Source organism: Arachis ipaensis, chromosome B1 (assembly GCF_059453495.1).
Source record: "Arachis ipaensis isolate K30076 ecotype BB chromosome B1, ASM5945349v1, whole genome shotgun sequence".
NCBI lineage: Eukaryota > Viridiplantae > Streptophyta > Magnoliopsida > Fabales > Fabaceae > Arachis > Arachis ipaensis.
Window position 1 is genome coordinate 78,094,188 of NC_142436.1, and position 12,629 is coordinate 78,106,816.

Genomic DNA, 12,629 nt, shown 5'->3' on the forward strand with positions numbered 1-12,629 from the left:
ATTTCAATTGTGCTTTCTTTGGTATATGGGGTTCATACAAGAGAAGAAAAATTTGCTGTGTGGGAGAAATTGAGTTATATTGCAGGGTTATGTCAGTCTCCATGGGATAATTCAATGAGATTGTGCAGGTGGAGGGGAGAAAGGATGCTGTCAGATTAACAACGACTGTGGACGATTCTAAGAATTGGATACAAGAAGATATGCAACTAGTGGACTTTCGCTTACCGATCGAAAGTTTACATGGTTCACAAAAAATCTGATCTTGCTGTCGGATTGACAGAGTTTTAGTAAGTTTGGAGTGGCTGGAGATGTTTCTACAAGTACAAAATTAGGAGTACAAAATCAGGAGTACACTATAGAAATGAGGAGTGCAAAAAATGGTTGATGAGCTGCTTTGAAATTTTTTTCTTTTGCTCTTTTTGGTGTTCTTTTTTTACTTTTCTATTTTTTTATTGTTGTTCTTGCTCCACTTTTTGTGTTGAGATCTCGTGTTCAAGAAAATAATAAATTAAAATACTAAACGCATCTTGAATATGATCGAATACCTCTTTAAGAAAATTGTATTCACTCTTAATTGTCAATTGCAACTAGATTTATTCACAGTATTTATTCAAACAAATAGTCGATTTATTTAAAATGATCGTACCTAATCCTTTTTATGTTATCAAGAATTATTACAAGGCCAAAAAAATAATTTTTAGTTGGGTTGAAGGCCGTGAAGATAGATTGTTATTTAAATAGTTTCATGATTTACTAAAAAAACGATGAAAGATTGATTGAGTGTAAATTTTTTTAAATCACCTAGGTTTGACTCCAAAAATTAAAGCACACAAAAATGGTTTCTTTTAAAAGAATGTATTACATGCGTTTAATATCAAGATTGCAAAAGTTATAAACATCGATGAGCACTGCTTGTAGCAAGAGGTGCCATTTTGACAACTCTTGGATTAGCAATGTTATGACTCACTTTTCTCATGGGAAAGCATGAATTTATTTTGATAAAAAAAATCCAAATTTTGCAGCGAAGTCTAAAAGTGTTAGGCTTGGCCATTGTTTTGATGAATTTTTTTTCTAATGTCAACTTTAACATCCCATACTCTTATTATTATGTGATTGTTACCCATACAATCTTTCATCCGAAATGTGTATGAAAGATCCTTAATTCTTTTTAACATGTGCTATTCCTGGCGCTAAAAATTCAAAGGATAAAATAGATGTATTCCTTCAGTCTCTAATTGATAAGTTGAGTGATTTTTGGTGTCCCGATGTTTTGACTTATGATATAACCACTAAAACAAATTTTATGATAAGAGCCGTTTTAATGTGAACGATAAATGATTTTTCTGCGTATGGAATATTGTTTGGTTGGATGACACAAGTGAAGTTAGTATGTCCTATACGTATGGAAGATACTAAAGCATTTCAACTAGATATGGTAGAAAAAAAGTCTTGGTTTGATTATCACAGAAGATTTTTATTTGAGGATAACTCCTACAGACATAACAAAATTGGGTTTAGGAAGAATTGCAAGGAACATGAGGAACCTCCAATTAGGTTAACCGGTGAGCAACTGTGGGCAACGGTGCATGATTTTTCTAGAGTAGTTGGTACGGGTTGTCCAATATAATTTTCGGGATATGAAAATAAACATAATTAGACCAATAGAAGTATCTTTTGGAGCCTGCCTTATTGAAAGGATTTTCTAGTTTTTCATTGCCTCAATATAATTCATGTTAGGAAGAACATACCCAATAATGTCATTCACACGATTATGAATAGTGATCGGACTAAGGACAACAACAAGACTAGGTTGGACTTGGCCGAGTTTTGCAGGAGACCTGATTTGAATCTAGTATCTCTAGGAGATGGACGGTGGACAAAGCCAAAAGCAAGTTATATGTCATTAGTAGAACAAAGATAAAATATGTGTCAGTGGTTGGAGGAACTAAGGATACTTGACGATTATGCTTCTAACCTAAGTAGGGTTACGCTAATGTGGCCAAAGGAAGGTTCCATGGCATGAAAAGTCATGATTTTTAGGTGTTTATGGAATGAATATTTCCAGTGGCTTTGAGAGAATCGGCTAGATATTTTACAATCTAAAATAATGACAAAAAGGCATTTGAAATTTTAAGAAGGTTTAATTACTCTGCAGGTCCCTATAGTTTCACTGAATTTTTAATTAGGTCCCTATACTTTTTTTCTTTTCAATTGGGTCCCTATACATTATTTTTTTTCAATTTATTCCCGATTAACGTTAAACGTCAAAAAAATATTAGTGAATTGTGAAATTATTTGTATACCCTTAGGGACCCAATTGAAAAAAAAAGTATAAGAACTTAATTGAAAATTTGATAAAAATATAAATATTCAATGAAAGATATTCCTATAATCCTACTAAATGATTCTATGACATGAAAGATATTCCTATAATCCCTTTTATTTTGTCACTATCATTCTTTTGCTTATAGGGCTGGCAATGGGTAAGGTAGGGTATGGTTTGGATTCTACCCTAATCCTACCCGCGAGTTGAAAATTTTTTTAAAATTCTACCCTACCCTACCCTACCCTACCCATGGGTTGAGAATTTCTCAACCTTAACCCTACCCGCACCCTAAAATTCTAAACCCTACCCTACCCGACCCTACCCGCAGAAAAATAAAAAAATTTCAAGCAAATATAAAATTCAACCATTCCAAATTTTATACATATTAATAAAATAGAAAATAAAAAACTAAGTTCAAATTAAAATTAAAAATAATAAAATCTTAAAGAAATCTAACATAAAATTACAAATAATATGATCATCAATTAGTTTAGTAGTTATTTCAAGTTTTTATAAGAGAAAGATTATGGATTCAACACTCACTTTCTTCATTATATATGTAACTTTTACACATATATTATATAATATATTAGGGGTGCGGGTAGGGTAGGGTAGGGTATACCCTGAATCCGTACCCTACCCTACCCGAACGGGTTGGTTCGGATTGGGTACCCGCGGGTAGGGTATTGATTGCCAGCCCTATTTGCTTATTGATATATAAATTGTACCAAAAATACCTTTTTTTTTTACTTTTAAAATATATTATCTTAAGAACATACAAAAAAAAAAGGAATGAATAAAATGAAACAGAAATAGTAGTAATAAGTATATATATAATTCAATTTCTATCATTCAAGTATTCATTATGATTATGTAACATTTTACATTTATGTGGATTCATAGAATATAGTTTGTGTCTTTATCATATCATGGTACACCATAAAAAATCACAAGACTATTTAATTTGTGTTATTGAAATTTGAAATCTAAAAACGAAAACTATAGAAAATGTAGTTTCAGTGTAATACAGATAATCTAGAAATCAGTTCTTGTGTTGCAACCTCCCACTCTCTGAACCAATATAGGGATCAACAATAACATTGATAACGGCCAGTTTTTGAGTCGAGAAAGATTCTGAAAGAACATACTTGAGTTCATCAGGTGTCCCAACAAAATAGTCCTTTCCACCAAAAGCTTCAATCAAAGCATGATAGCCTGCTTTCGGAACAAAGAAAGTTGGAGCAGGATCATCTTTGTGAGGTTCATTCATCTCTTTGGGGGTTCTCCGATCACCACCATATACACCTTCATTTTTGAAAACAATCACTACAGGTAACTGGTACTGAACCAATATCTGAATTGAAAAAAAAAAAAGATAAGACATATAAGGCAATATATATTTTCTCAAGTATTGACAAAAGATAAGGACAATAAGAACGAACAACAAGATTCAGGACAACAAGATTCGTTTATAATTTACCTTTACCACTATTCAGTACTCGCTAGTAACTAGTAAAAAACATCTCCTAGAACTTGAGATTTTGGGTTAATCCTATCTATCACAGAACAACTAGATATGGACAGAAACAAAAAAGAGTTCATGAAAGATCCTAATACTGGGCTCTGTCTGAACCAACACAGCCCTACTAACATCCATGGTGTTTGCATCCTTGGACACCACTCTCGGAGCCGGGCGTCTGACTCCAAGAATTGCAATCTATCTCAAGAATTAAAAACAATATAGTAATTGAATTGAGAGAATCACCGGGGTGAGAAACATTTTTGCTTCGAAACACTAGGTACTCAATGTGAATATAACAGAACCATAATGCCTACAATTAATACAGTTACACGGCATAAAAAAAATTTGAGGAAGTCATACTTTAGTGCTTCCAAATACATTTGTAACTAGTTCAAAATCTTTCCAAGGAATTACGCAATTACAGTGAATAGATTATCAATGCCAAAAAATAAAACACAACTATGGAGACATGAATGACTTGACACAAAAAAAATAGCAGCACACAGAAATTCAAAATCTTATACATTTAACAACCAAAACGAAATAAAAATGAAGAAACTAACTCACCTATTCTAGCAGATCGAGTGTGCAGGCAGCAAGGCGAGGCAAGGTGCGGCGAGGTGAGGCGAGGCAAGGTGCGGCGAGGTGAGGCGAGGCACGCCAAGTGGCGGACAAGACTTCGACAGATCAATCAGTGCAGATCCTCAGAGACCGATGGACCAACGGACGTTATAGATGAAGATGACGGATCGACGGCTGTGGATTAAGACGACAGGCCGACGGATGAGAACGCACCGCACACGATTTTCAGGGAGGAAATTAGGGGTTGGTTAGGGTTTTTTTTCCTTTGGGACAAAATGCCAAGGAATTTTTGGGTATTTTGAAGAAATAGAATATGTCCAATTAGTATACCTAATCCAAAGAAGACGTTATTCTCACGGTAGAGACTTAATTAAAAAAAATTAATGTATAGGGACCCAATTGAAAAGAAAAAAAGTATAGGGATCTAATTAAAAATTTGATGAAACTATAAGGATCAGCAAAATAATTAAACCTTTTTAAAATTTCAAATGCCTTTTTGTCATTATTTTGGATTATAAAAAATGATAGTCGGAGTGTACTATGTTCCCATTTATGAACTTGCCAATTCATAATTGTTGCTATCGATTTGTTTTGATCATTTGGTTATTAGGAAAAAATTCATATTTATTTTGATGGTGGCAGATGAAGGGCAAGTCCTCTTGTAGACTGTAGTAGTGGTTGTGGTTGGCCATGAAGGAGAGTAGACCATAGCACGACGGTGGAAGAAAAAAAGGAAATGAATTTGACAACAAAAATTCAAATTGGGACAAATACTATGCTTAAGGTATTTGGAGGATGTGTATAAAAGATTGAAAGTTGAAAAAATATGTCACAAAAAATAAGTGTTTCACTGTATGGATTATTAATGAAAACTACTGCAATGGAAATATAATGGGGTGGTGCAGTGGGTAGTAACTTAGAAGAGAAAGAATATAAGATAAATTAGTAATTTTATAAAAAGTTAACGATTGACTTAATTTTAAAGTCACTTTGTCATACCAAACATATACTTGAGGGTTTATTTTGTCCAAAAAAAAAAATTTGTTTTATTAAAATCAGAATTTTCCAGCTGCTAAAATAGTTATTTTTTTTTTTAAATGTGTAAAAACGATGTAAACCCTCTGGACATAATATCACTCTGCACTTCATGGAAAAGTTCGGAAGTTAGTGGAGTCCTATCAATGGGCCTGGGCCTTTCAACTCTAGCTATTTTGTATATTAGGCCTTATCTTAATGTTCCTACCACCAAAAAGGTGCATTCTTTGTGGGCTCAACTTATATAAGGGCTGGGCATTTCTTAATTCATAAAATCCAATACCCCTCCCCATCTCAAAGGTCTCAGGTTCGAGCTGCAACCGAAAAGAAAAAATTGATAAGTATATGAGGACTGAGGAGTGTGTGGGTGTGTATTGTGTACTTAGAATTGGGAGTTGTCTAATCCACCGAACAAAAAAAATCCAATATTCCTATATATATGACAAATGGAGATTGTGTTAAAACACTAACAAAAATAAATTAAAATAAAAACTAAAAGAACTAACAATTCTTATATTTTCGCTCCAAATAATATTCTCCATTTGAAAATATTTAGAATGTAGAGTAAACTATTATTTTTAATAATATAAATTTAAGAGTTTAATTTTGATATACTGATAGTGTAAAACATTTTATTTAGTCGATCAATTATATATATCTGTTCTTTTATAATTATTTACGCAGGCAATATAAAATATACTTATTTTTGCTGACATGACATTACATAATTAAATACACATGTAAAATTGTTTTATACTGACAATGTATCAAAATTAAATTCATAAATTTAAATAATTAATTATAATAATGAAAGATATAAACTAACTCGATAATTATAAAAAATTAGGTTATTTTGACAAAATAAACTACTCAAAATGTTCTAACACAAAAACAATCTAACAAACTATCCGTTTTAGGTAATTTTGTTGAATGAATTCAAATTTTGATGAGTACCAAATTAATTTATATTTTTCATGGTTAAAACTAATAACTATATAAAAATGATGATAACGTTTTAAGCGAAAAATAAATAATATTATCATTACCATGGGATATCCTAAAAGAGTGAAGTCCAGTACTTGTTTGCATGTAATATTGTAATAACGCATACTGACGCATAAAAAGAGTAACTATCATGCATCTTAAGCTCTCAAGCTCAAGCAAAAGAGTCTTTAATTATGCTACAAAGTAGGTTTCCTTTATCAATCACGCTATATTTACACTAAAACATCAGCCATTAGTTTAGCCACACAGATAAAATATATATTAAAATATAAATACATAACATTTAATTTGGTAATTAATTAATTTTTTGTGTGTATATAATATTTTTATTTCTTGATATATAATCAGAAAAGAATAAATTCATGTTTGATCATCTGATTTTCTCTAAATAATTTATTTTCTTTAATATTTTTCTTATGTCTTTGTTTTGTTATATTCATCATCCTTGTTATATGCCCCAAGAGAGTACGCTGACTTATTCGAACTTATGCAGACTAGATTAGTTTTAGGTATGGAGGTTTCATTTGGATTTTCTTAGGATTGAGTAGATTTTTATAGTGGTCTCTGAAATTTGTATTATTATTTATCAATTTAGTTTTTTAGATTTTAATTTTATTATAGTAATTATTCAGATTGAGCTCTAGGCACCATAATGATCTTTGAACTTTTTCTGGTGTTGAATTAACTGTGTAGTAATGATGTGGCACTCCATTGTCACGCTAGAACCTTCTCTTTATATAATCCTAATTCATTCCCATACATTACAAGAAAAAAGGCCTATGGTTACGCTTTTTTTTTGCTACGTTTTAAAAACGTGGCCAAAAGTGGTCTATGGCCACGCTTATGTGTGGGTGGCGTTTGAATAGAGATTGGCCACGCTTTTTTTGCTACGCTTTAAAAGCGTGGCGAAAAGGGTCAATGGCCACGCTTTTATGAGGGTGGCAGTTGATGCGAGATTAAGCCACGTTTTTTTGTGCCACGCTTATAAAGCGTAGCCATAGAGAGATTTCGGCACTCTTTTAAAGCGTGGCAACAGGAATTTATTATTGTGAGGTTTCAGAAGCGTAGCCTTTTCCTACAAGCCTTTTGGCACGCTTCAAAAGCGTGGCCAAAAGGTTCCCTCAGAAAAAAAAAAAAGAAGCTCGAATTACACAAAAACGCTCCAAATAGAGATCAATTCTTCGCTCGTGATTCAAAGACTTGGAGAAAAAAAGCCCTAGCTAACTTCTTCTTTGTGCCCTGCCCTAACTCCTCCTTCGAAAGCCCCAATGGCGACCACCAATCTCCGTTTTGCCTCACCGCTGCCCCCTCCGAAAGCCCTAGCTAACCCTTCTTCATTGTGCTCGCCTTAACCCCTGCCCTCACCGCGACGACAACACTCCAACGAAGAACGACGAAGCCCTAACATCTGACGAGGTGGAAAAGCGCCAGTTCCAGCTTTGAAAAAGGCTGTAGGTTTCTCCTCCTTTTGTTTTTCTGCAGTCAGATTCATGAGGATGACTATAAGTTTTCATTCTTTTTTTATTATTATTTATTGTTTTGATTCTCATGCATTTCTTCAGGAGAAGGTGAGGAACCTGTTATTCGAGAACCATCCTAAGCAGTTCGGGATCAGAGGAGCAGAGGAAGAAGAGGATCCTCAAGCAAAGGTTGAAGGCTCCACCAGCTTTGAACCAGTTCACCAAGACCCTTGACAAGAACCTAGGTGCGTAAATAATTATCTCCATTTTGTTTCATTTGCCCTGTTTTATGTTTGTGTAATGCTTCAAGTGTAGTAATATTTCTCTCTTTTGGCAATTAGATGATGCTTGTGATCACTTTATTTTTCTATCTAACTGCATTTAACTTCCTCTTTGCAATTTCACCTTTTGGAAATGATATCAGTTTCAGAAAAGGAAAGGGAAGCTTGAAAGCTAAACATATATATGGTGAATGTATTGAAGTTGTAGCTTCATTTTCTGAGAGAAAGAGTGCATCCTGTTGATCTTGTTGGTGGTGTTGTTTGAGTGAAATTTTAAGAATTCAATAGACTTCTCAAAGTTTTATAAAAACTATTTTTCACTATTTTTGGATGTCTAGATTGAGAGCAGAAATTTATGAAAATTATTGCAATTTCTACAATAAATACTGTTGAATTCAGTTCAAACTCTAAATGATCATTTTGAGTTTTAGATACTTCTAACTCTTATTAACTCTTGATTCTACCTTATTTTAGTTACTTAAACTTGTCTAGCTTAGTGTCACAGCCCCAAGAGCTAAGCTCTTGCCATTATCAAAAGCTAAACATATATATTAGTTTCACTATGATGCATTATTCTTTCATTACTTATATGCCAAAACTTTAGTGTGTTTGATGTACTATCTTGCTGTCACTTTAAATAAGAATTGAACGCATATAGAGTTATTAGTCAAGAGCATTTTTTTCTACTTTAATAACTCATTTGGATATTAATTACCGCAGCTTAATAATGATTTTCTATTGGCTCACTGTATCTTCGTTTTGGTTATTTTAAATTGGTTTCAGTGATGGTTACTATAGGTTCATTTGAGCTATCATGTCCTATGTTCATGTGTGTAAGTTTAGGTTTCTGCACCAAACATGAGTTCATGGTCGTATATTTTCATTGTGTTTTGCTTTATTTGATTGAGTCTTAGTAGAAATAAAGCAGAAATGCACCATTTGGAAAGGAAAGAGCACTGGTTTCAAACCCAATACATAAGACCATCTGAAATTTGAAAAGGAAAATAACACATAAAATTTGAGTTTGTTTTAAAGTTGGGAACAATTTGTTATGCTTAAGAAAGGGAATGAAGTGCGGGTGGGCTTATATAATGTGAAGTAAGTGTTCAAAAGAGCTCTTTGCCTCAGAATGCAATATACTGTGGCTTACTCTCCTTCTAGCATTAGATACCTAGCAACAGTAGCAGAAAATTAAATGTCACTTATAATTTTTTGTGCATAAGCAACTAAGATCAAGATTAGCCAAAAGATTTTAAAATTCTGCATTGGAATCAGGGTTGGTTATAGAGCTGATTTATATTTTATTTCTGCAGGAGAAGCTATTTTGTTCCTAATTTTGTTTATTTTTCTATTTTATGTCACTAGAAGAGTTAGAATGAGTGCGAAAATGGTGTTTCTTGTGAATGATTGAGCTTCTTTTATTTCCCCAGCTGTTAAGACAAGAAGTTAAAATAAATGAACATGAAAATTTAGTTTCCAAGTTTATTTGCTTTTAGTTTTCGGATGTTTACTACCCTTGTTTTTTGGTAGTTTTTCTTGTTTCTCACTCTGGTCTCATTTGTTTCAGTTTCACCCAAGGCACCTAAACTAAAGCCAATAGCAGATTTGTCAATTCTATTTTGTGCAATAGGGAAACAAAGCCTTGGTTCTTGGTCATTAATTGAGCCAAGTTCATTCAAAGTCAGAGCGAAAAAACTGCTTTAGGTTGGTATAAAATACTTGTTTTTGTATACACACCATTTTGGGGGGGGGGGATTAATGCTTAACCTTTGGGTTATGATCACCCTCATGTTGAGGATATCATGACAAAAATAAAATTTTTCATTATTGATAGTGCTAGAATTCATTGTTGCTTGGACTTGGTTGGCAGGGACAAGAAGAAAGAATTTGTGCCAACCAATGCTGCTTTATATTCCCTTGGAGCAGACCTCTTTCTGTCTCAGCTCAAAATTGAACATATTGCGCGCTTTTTAGGAGTTCCTTCTATCAGCATACCTGGGGATAGTCCTTATATTCTTATTGTAAATATTCAGGTAGCTGCATATTTCCTAGTCTAGATTGAACTTCAACTGAGAATTTCTTATCTTACATTATTGGGGTTTAAGATTTTTTTTCCTTATAAACACACTTCTCTGAATTCTCTTATCTTTCTTTTATTTCTTTCTCATGGGTTAATCTATTTCCTTCTTATAGGATTTATTATATGTGCCATGCATAAGGCTTTCATGCTGAAATGTTGTAATTTACTTTGGATAAATAGTAACAATTTTTGTTTCTCAAATTCAGGGAGCAATCTCACAAATTCAATTTCTTCAAAGCTCTACCATTTTCACCACAAGACTCTAAGAAACTTGTTAGTTTTTGCTATGTCTGCTGATGGTATTACCTCTTTTTTCTTTCTCCTTCCCTGTTTTCTGAATTTTGTAAAGGCTTTGGGAATTGATGCTACTGGTGTCTTTGTCTTGAATTATTGGATTATTATTACTAGATTTGGATACTAATTCTTGCCGATTGCCACTGTTTGTGCTTTTAATATTGAATTTTGTGAATTGGTGCATTTGGTTTGCTTGGTTTATGCTATTTGTTATTATCAGTATTAATGCACGCCAAGTGCTCTCTGATATGCATGCCTCTTTGATATTCCTCTCTGGTTTATGCATGTTCACAATTCTGAATTCTTGTTTCTCTATCCAAGTTCATATTTATATTTTGTATATACATTACAATATAACAAGCTAAGGACTCTTTTTTTGTTCATGCATGGAAAAGCTTCTGGGATTTGTTTAAGCGTGACTGAATAGTATAATTAATTAATTAATTAATTAATTAAACACAAAACATTTAGGCATTTAGCTAACTAACAACTCTAGTTGCCTTCTGTCTAAACAGTTTTCTTTTGTTGCTTTCATTGAGCTGTTGTTATGTTAGTGTATAAAATATATAAAAAGTATATATAGTTAGTTTTTTTTAACATATAGTATCTTAAAAAAAAAAAAACTGATTAGATTTTAGTCTTTTAAATTGACCATTATCCTACAATATTATTATATGACTAAAATATTAAATGTTGATGAATGAAAACTCTGAACAAAAATATAAATATGATCTGTTGTTGTATGTTTGAATGGATAAAAATGGATCTGAAGCTAAGGGTATAAAATTATTTTCAATTCTTTTATTCTGCTGCTCCTATGGTACTACTTTGTTTATACGTTGGTTTCTTAAACTTTCAACTATTTTTAACTGTTTCTTGCCATATGCCACCGATATTAGATATGATAGTTTGGGTTGTGGAGTTCTTATTCTTTTCATACTGCATTTTCTGAATACTACTTGGAAATATTTTTTACACTGCAGAATGTAGAAGAAAGTGAAGAAAGAGCACTACAGGATTAACACTCTGATTCTGAGTTGCTTGCTCATGTCTTTCCAAGGTGATTGTTGTGGTCAGAAAAAGAGAGTTGCATAATTTTTCATGCTTTGCTATTTGTATTTGATGGAATAATGTTTAATTAATACAGTTATTCTTAGGTAGAAGTTTATTATTATTATGATTACCTTATGGCTTGAGAATGATTGTATTTAAAGTATACTTATCAGGAGACCTAAAATTAGATTATTGAAAAATCACAGCCTAGATATACTTTAATCTCAGAGAAATTAAAGTTGAGACATACTTGCCAGTTTTAAGTCAAAATTGAAATAGTACTAGTAATTCATAAAACAGTTTATATAACAGCGAAAAATAATCAAGAAATGTGTTAATTGCTGGTTGGTTGCTACATGCTACGATGGCTATTTTTTTCGATAAAAAAAATAGGCTGACAAGTGTTAGGGGCCACTCTCACCCTAGTTGAAGATGAGAATTAAAATTCTCAAAAGAGTTTATATTCATGTATTTTTTATGTTTTAAAGTAAGAAAAAAATTTAATTCTCAACAGTATTTTAATTTTATGCTTTCCAACAGGCTTTTGATAGTTATCTATCCACTGCTACTACCACTTCTTTTATTATGCTGCTCCTGTGGTATTGCTTTGATGTTGCTGTGGTACTGATTATCTGCTGCCGAACCGCTATTCGCTGCCGCTGCTACCTTTCTAATTCTGCTTCTGCTACGCTACTACTTTGGTGCTGGTGTTGTACGGATTAAGACAGTATTTAAGGTTGGTTCATGCGAATTTAAATACATCTATTAATTTGTTATTAATGTTATATGGACAACTTAAGTGCTTTCCTGAGGCACTCACTTCAGGACCTTCTTTAAGAATTGCTAAAATTTAATTTTCTTCGCTATTTTATGTCCAATGCCTTCAAAGTATTTTGGAGACTTGGAAAATTTTGTCTCTTAGTTAATTAGGAAGCTAGACTCGCAGTTAGCGAGACTAGCAGTAAAGACTTCAAACTAGAAACTTAGCTAT